The 7,568-nt window shown below is 37.2% G+C and overlaps 1 pseudogene across 1 annotated transcript; it reads right to left on the reverse strand.

The window, feature by feature from the left end:
• Window positions 1-297: 297 nt before the first annotated feature.
• On the reverse strand, window positions 298-7,519 carry LOC148735903 (uncharacterized; annotated as a pseudogene). The gene is made up of 15 exons (XR_015998695.1): window positions 6,828-7,519; window positions 6,299-6,401; window positions 5,677-5,897; window positions 5,451-5,582; window positions 5,056-5,226; window positions 3,903-4,042; window positions 3,457-3,568; window positions 3,271-3,354; window positions 2,962-3,140; window positions 2,595-2,690; window positions 2,386-2,472; window positions 2,091-2,142; window positions 1,848-1,918; window positions 1,271-1,449; window positions 298-1,131 (listed from the first exon to the last, which is right to left on the reverse strand). The product of XR_015998695.1 is annotated as an uncharacterized LOC148735903 (transcript).
• Between the last annotated feature and the right edge of the window lie 49 nt (window positions 7,520-7,568).

Raw genomic sequence — 7,568 nt, forward strand, 5'->3', positions numbered from 1 at the left:
GGACAAATCAATTCTGGCGATATTGGCCAATTTCTGCGACATTCTAGTGGCGCTTATGGGATATTGTATTGATCTCCGCTTAACTGAATCACGTAAAAATGCACCAAATAATTGTAACTATTCATCATTGTTTTACGCACAAACACTTGGGCCAAAATGCTGGAACGCCCTTAATTTAAACAGGCTACAAACGTCCCAACAAAGTGACCAGGCAAAGGTGCGTTAAGGCAGCAAGGAGGAGAAAAGGAGGTTGCATTAACTTCTACAGGAGAGCTCTTAGTTGTCTTGCAAAGTGACTGACTGATTAACCTAGAGTTTATTTTGTTTTTGTTTGCAGATTGGTAACATTTTTTGGTAGCTTCACGTTTATGAGTGAAAAAAAAAAAAGGAACAGGCAGCTGAGACGATTCTCAAGTTAACATTAAGATATTTCTGTGTCGAAATCTGAACTATCTGAATCGGATGCGCTGTCACTTCCGTATTCGGCATAAAGAACGGAACGCAAGTCCTCAAAGATTTCACTTTGGCCGAGGTGTTGAACAACGTCAGCTTCATCAGTGTTATCATCGTCATCTTTTTGAACCTCCTCATCGTCATCATCGGAATTCACTTCAGGGAAAATTCCAAGATCAAACTGAGCTTCACATTCTTTATGGCCACCAGCACCTCCAGAAAAGAGACCGTGGAGATGGTGAGTGAATACGGAAAGCTCATCCATTTTAGTGCAAGCAATAGCAAGCAATGCACGAGCTCGCTCCGAATCCTTCTGTTCTATCAGCTCCTTTGACCATGCGTCCAATACCTTCAACTTTCCCTCGAAATGACTGAGCATTCGGACCATTTCTTCTTCGGTGTTGGCTATTTCCTCTTGGCATCTTTTGCGGACATGGACCAAATCAATGAGTTGCCTCTTTAAACAATAGGGGACAGTAGAATGCGACTGGATGTCATAGTTAAGTACAAGCCACAAAGGACTGTCGATGTTTAACCCGTCTTGAACTGAAATTGTGGAAGGGTATTTACAATCCAACGTGTCAACGTTTTCTTTTGTATATTGCTTGACCAGCTGTTTAATGGCTCATGTTGCCTTCGTGATCTGCGTATAAAGCCGTTTCGCAATGGCTTGTCCATCTAAAGAATTAACACGACAAAAGTCAAAATAATACCATAAAAAGCCGAGATTTACAGCTATCATTTCGCTACGATAGTTACAGCTCCAATTGGGCTTCTTGACGACAAATGTTGACACCTGAACATATCAATGCAATACCTGCATATTTCTTCATCAGTTGTAAGAGAAACCACCTTTCTGAGCACTTAACATGCATGGACAACAACAGGTCCTCTCGACGCTTGTCTCGCAAATCCCGGAGGTATGCAATATACATGATGCTGTCCGGAGACCACCGGGGTTGGCCGCTTTCAAGGTTCTTTAGCTCTTGATCCAACCTATTACCGCCAGAAAGGGAAAAAGTGGAGAAGCCAAAATCATTTTTGATATTAAATTGCATTTGGTTTGGTTCTGCATTGCTTTGCAATGCCATTGCCAAACAGCCGTGAGAATCAAGTAAAATACCATTGCCAAACTTGCTGCGAGAATCAAGTAAAATACCAATAACGACTTGCACGTTTGACTGCCGTTGTCCAAAATTCTTAATGCTCGATTGCCTGACTGTTTCAGGTCTCGTAGTATGATTAGCTATTTGTAGATGTTGTGGCTAGAAATGATTACATTGGTATTGTTTTGGCAGATCTCATTTCAAAACTGTTCTAATATTTTGACGGAAATATAACTTAGTTCCCAGACTAGGAGAGTAACTTGCAGGATCCAAAAGATGGTTTCATACCTGTCAAGCTGATCGGTCAATATTAATTTTTCCAAGTTTCAGATCCCGGGGAGCTTTTTGGCAGGTTTGTTCTGTAACTGAACGGTGTGAAAAATTCAGTGGAAAAAGTTTAGAAAAAGTCGAGATGAATGACAGAGAGCCTGGTGATGGACCAAAAAGTGACATAATTCTTGCAAAATTCAAGAGACTAAATCACGAGTTGCACATTTAAAGTAAACTGCATGTCCTCATGCCACTTTATACCGTACACAGAAGAACTGCGTCAACTTGTCTGGGTAATCATCTGGTGATGAACCTTTCAAGAAGAAAACGTCAAATCCTAAATATTTGTAATCACTTGAGTAACTCTTAGCTTAAGTTGCGGTAGTTCATTATGTTCCTCTTTAGCACTTAAAAAATTATCTATAACCAATTATCATTATTGGTCGGTAAAGGCGAGGAGCCAATCCAAATAACTTCCCCTCAATAAATATGCGACCTCAAATAACATTAACAACACGAGATCTCCATCCTAGTTAAACGGAAAATTTGTACGTACTAGCTTTTCTTGTGCTGGCTGCTTTGTTAGCCGTAGATTTCTCCATCATACTCCACTCTGAGATGCTGGATATGTCCACCTTAATACCTTGGTAATGGAAAAATACACCAAAAATCAATAGTAAAACGGGGCTGTATCATCATCTCGACATCCCTATATATTGGAGGAATAACATAGAAATATGACAGATAGTAAAATCAAACCCCAACCTGTTTCGTTCAACTTCTCAAGAAGCAAATTTAGTTGCTCTTCAGTTTCTTTCTCCATTTCCACTGCTTTCTTCGAATGGTCACGAAGTCGTTCTCCTAAATTTTTGGGAAAAAAAGAATCAGTCAAAAACAGCAAGATGATGATGATGATGATGATGACTTTATTTAAACTCGGATGAAAATGAGGCTTGTTAGGCCTCTACCAATAGAGATGCTAATATACCGAGAAAAATATATGAATATAAATTACAGAGTGGTTTACGAAAACGACTGGTTTACGAAAACATCACAACTGAAATCGGTCACAAAAGGATATATTCTGGTAATGACCGTATTTGTAAAACGTGAAGATTGACAGCAACATTACCAAGGTTCGAAATGGACTTTTTTGCGTAGTGCATCAAGAGGTCAGTTAACGTATCAACTCGATGGGCTGGAGTCATTTCTTTCGTTACTTTTGCTGTTGGCCTTAAGTAAGCACTTTCTCTCCATCACCTCGCCATCACTCAACCCGAACCCTTCTAGCCTTCTTCCGCTGTAGTTGACCTAGTGTTATAATGCAAAAGAACAAAAAATGAATCATGAAAACATTAGCTGTTTTTAAGTAAGGATGCATGCGTTCTACAATAACTATTAACTCCTCAAAAGTATTCAATGGGCATATCTGTCAAAATACCTGAGAAGAAACTTTGTGTCCATAGCAGTGAAATGCTGATATCGCAAGAATAACATTTTCAAGCAATGTTTCCTGGTGCGTATTGTACAGTGCAAATAAAACAATACAACAATCGTTTAACAAGTAAAAATACTAGAGTACCACGACCAAGATTTCAGTTGAAATAAAACTGCAAAAAAATCTTACTCTCAAATATGTATCCAGCACACATACAATATCATAAAATAAGTGAATGTTGATAGCTTTGTCTTGTACATGATTTTTAATCCATTTCAGCAAATACACAGCGTTTCCAATCCTGTTTGATAAAATTATAATCATCATTAATAACCATTTGCATGCTGTAATTGAATCTTGCCCTAGTTTCATTGAGTGCCCTAATGTAATTGGTTTATAACACAGGGTTACACTATACAGCTGTACATATTAAGTAAAACACAAAAAAATCTTTCTTTGGGACCCAACATTGGTCATGTAAATTTGCTACTAAGAATTCAAAGTAACTTGTCTCTGAATTTTTACATCTTACAATTTAACATTAAGTAACTCTATAAATTACATATTGCTTGACAATAGCCAAACGAAAATGTAAATATAGGTTTTAGTATATATTTCATTTTGCATGTACATACTCTTCTCCTCTCCTTAAGCTGAAAAACTTGAGTGGCACTTCATGCTTACAGCCTTCTCCAAAGAGGGCCGTCTCATCCAGCTTTGTGGATTTGTTCTTGGAGTGGAGATTGGACCCAGCTTGAACCTGGTTACATTGCTCCTACAACAAAAAACTTTTAACTTAAATTTTCAACTTCCTTCACACCTTTCCAATTGAAGGTTTCAAATTAAACCATACTTAATGAAGATAATAAACAGTCCAGTATTGTTCTTGAAGCTCACAATTCACAAGGTTCCTGTAAAGTTTACATACTAGCAAACTAGCAAACTAACAATATATTTGAGCAACATGTGTTTTGGAATGGACTAGTACAATTAGAAATTAAAAATCACATGATGGAAAAGAAGGCAAGGAAAAATTAGCAGAAAACAATCATCACTTCTCAATTTGTAATCAAATTCAAACTTAGACAACAAAATAAATTTACTGCTTCACAACCCCTCCTCTTTTATTTGGGCTTGGGACCAGCAAGAGTGATGGTAAACACCCTTGGCAGAGTTAATTGTGCAAGCATATATCAATATATTACCTCTAAAGACCATAAATTAATTACAAAAAAAAAAAGAAACAAACTTTACTTGAAAAAGAAAGGATAAAATCAAAGAAAAGAGAGGGCTGCAATAAAGGTTATGTACTGTTCTTAACCTGAATATTCATAAGGTTCCTGTAAAGTTAACATAACAAACTAACAATATATTAGAGCTACATGTATTTTGGGCAGACTTATAAGCAGCCAGAACCAAAGTAACCAACCCTTCAAACTGTACTATATTTGATTAATACAACACCTTCATATATAGTAATAATAATAATAATAATAATAATAATAATAATAATAATAATAATAATAATAATAAAGACTTTATTTATACAGGGTAGCATGTAATAGCCACAGGCTAATAAACTTGTGGCCCTGACTTAATCAACTAATTACAAGTTAAAAAAAACACACTTAAAATTACCAAAAGAAAAACATGCAAAGAACATAATTGTTACTTTTGGTATCTCGTTGCAATGGTTGAGTAGCAGCATATGTAATACTGGGTAAAAAAAGGTAAGAATAAAGCAACAACACACAAAATAAGGGGAAAAGATAGTCTTAGTTAACACACCGTTGACTTGCTGCTTGGTCTTTTGCTGTAATTAGCCAGAAACCTATCTACTTTTTCTTGGCTAATAAACAGTTCCTCTCCATGCTTGGAATACTCTCGACTGGTTCCAGCACTGCATTTGCAGACACATCCAAACAATGCATCAATGGAGACATATGAACTTTCATTCTTCTACAATCAAATGCAAAAAAGCAAAATTACAAATGTCATGTTAGAAATATTTCTTAAGCCAAAATAAATTAAAAAATGAGGAAATAGCTCCGGCTGAGAAGGTCCAAATTGATGTTTCTTGTGTAAAGTAATATCATGTCATTCATTATGCCTACATATACAATGATTTTCTCAGATTTACTATCATGGTAGACATTAGTCACTGAAGGATAACTCTCATGAACCTTAGGACATGCAAGACATTCATGATCATTCTCTTAACAAGGATTGAAATACTTCAGATTGGTCAACATGCTGGACATAAACCGGAACTCACAGAAACAATCTCTGACAAGGATCCGGTGGATGTCCTTTATCTACAGAAGAACAAATCACTTATTTATTGTATAACTTAAGAAAAAAAATTGTATTCCTGAGCATAAGATAAAAAACTTCTAAATGAATACTTACATAAACCTTGGAAGCAGGTGGGACCAACCATTGTAGTGCCTGACAAATTGACTTTAAAGATACCCTACATTTTAGGAAAATGTATTGGAGCAGGACCATGAATCCAAGGTCAAAGGCTACCTGGGGTTGTTTTGGTGTAGATGGCCAGAAACCATTCCTCACCAGGGTTATGGCTTCTGGTTCATGCTCACAGCATTTGATTTTAATGAGATGTTGCTTCCCTGTACAAAGACAAACAACATAGCATGTCTATGCTGCTCTTCTTCTATTGTTTATCAATTCCCACCCATGCTCAAAAGAGTGATAGTTATTCTCATGAAAATGAAAAAAGACTCAAAAAATACAAGCATCTGCAATATACAGACACCTGTCTAGGTTAGAATAAACCAGACTTAGTGATGGAAAATTTGCAGTTAACTTATTAGTTACTCTCTGTAATGTCCTTGTTACAAAACTTTCTAAACCAATATAATCAACACCTTAAAACCAGTAAAAACAGAAACAAAGACCTTCCTAGAAGAGGTAACCTAAACATTTAAATAAAAGAAAAGAACAAGAAAAAATGGAACCTATCTCAGAATAATTATAATAGTTACAAATTGTACTGCTGTCAGTTACTTACCATGCAAACCAACAGCTATAATATCACGCACATATCCATGTTCCAAGTTGTGAGGTGTAGTCCAGACACACTCCTCAAACTGATATGGTACAAATCTTTCATCCTAACAGTATATTATATCTTTTGTTATTAGGTGATTATAAATCACATACCCCTTAATTCAGCCAACTCTTTCAAAATTTCCAAAAACGGACTTAACTACGTTCTGAATCCAGGGAAAATGACATGTACATTTGCAAGAAAACATAATGCTCCCTGCTCTCGCTTTATCCTCTGTACAAAAATGGGGCAGGTTTTACTGACATAATACACATTGAAGTTGAGAAAAACTACAGAAGTTTTAAAAAGTAATAGTGCAGTAACAGTAAGAAAAAAGAAGACAGTATGCCGCCCTGAAATAAAACCACAAGACAACATACAACAAACGAAACTGGCAAACGGCCAGAGTAGACATGCAATTGGGTTTCACAACATCATTGAATATTTAAAGAAAGCTGACGAGATTGTGCTCCAAAAAACTTAAATTCACCTTCCAAACTTCTGGGTGATGAAGTGATCAGCTACCTCCTGCGTGAACCAAATTGATGTGCTTTTCACACATTAAGTGCCCAGGACTGCAGTCAAGGCATCTGCTGCATGCCTTTTCTTCGCAAAAAGGAATGACACACATCTGCTCCAAAGGCAAAGCCTGTCTTGTCAAGAGTGCTGAGACAAGCAGCTCTCTTGCATTGAGCCAGGACGCAGCCAGCGTGGCTTTCCTTCCATGGTAAGCTTTCAGCTTGCGCCTCAGCCGTACTTTTGTAACCTTTTAATTTTTTTTTAGTTCTTAAGCCATGAGGTTCGTCAATATCGGGAAGGTCTTCTTGATCTGGAGAAAAACCTCTGCCTGCGTTCAAAGATCAGGCGGCCACAGGCGTTGAATCAATGAATTGCTGGGCATATCAAACAGGAATATCGAACAGGAACACTAAACTTCGCCTTCCTCACAGCTTTTCCCCCTTTGAAAGTTACTAAATTCAAATTTTTTTTCGATCTAAAATCTCGTTTAGGAGGCATAATGGTATCCAAATCGCGTTTCAAGGGGTTAGCTGGCTGTGAGACCAGGCCTTGATTTCCTTCATCTCACGATGGGTAAATAGGCCCTACTTTGACCGCTTGTATGCGTCAATTTGATGCTAATTAAATCCGCATGTAAGCGGTTAATTTCGAGCGAATCGGGTGTCGTTTTCCGTGTTCAGTCCGCGCGGGACTGGTAAAATTACGTCATTAA

The sequence above is a fragment of the Stylophora pistillata genome, chromosome 3 (assembly GCF_964205215.1).
Source record: "Stylophora pistillata chromosome 3, jaStyPist1.2, whole genome shotgun sequence".
Classification (NCBI taxonomy): Eukaryota; Metazoa; Cnidaria; class Anthozoa; order Scleractinia; family Pocilloporidae; genus Stylophora; species Stylophora pistillata.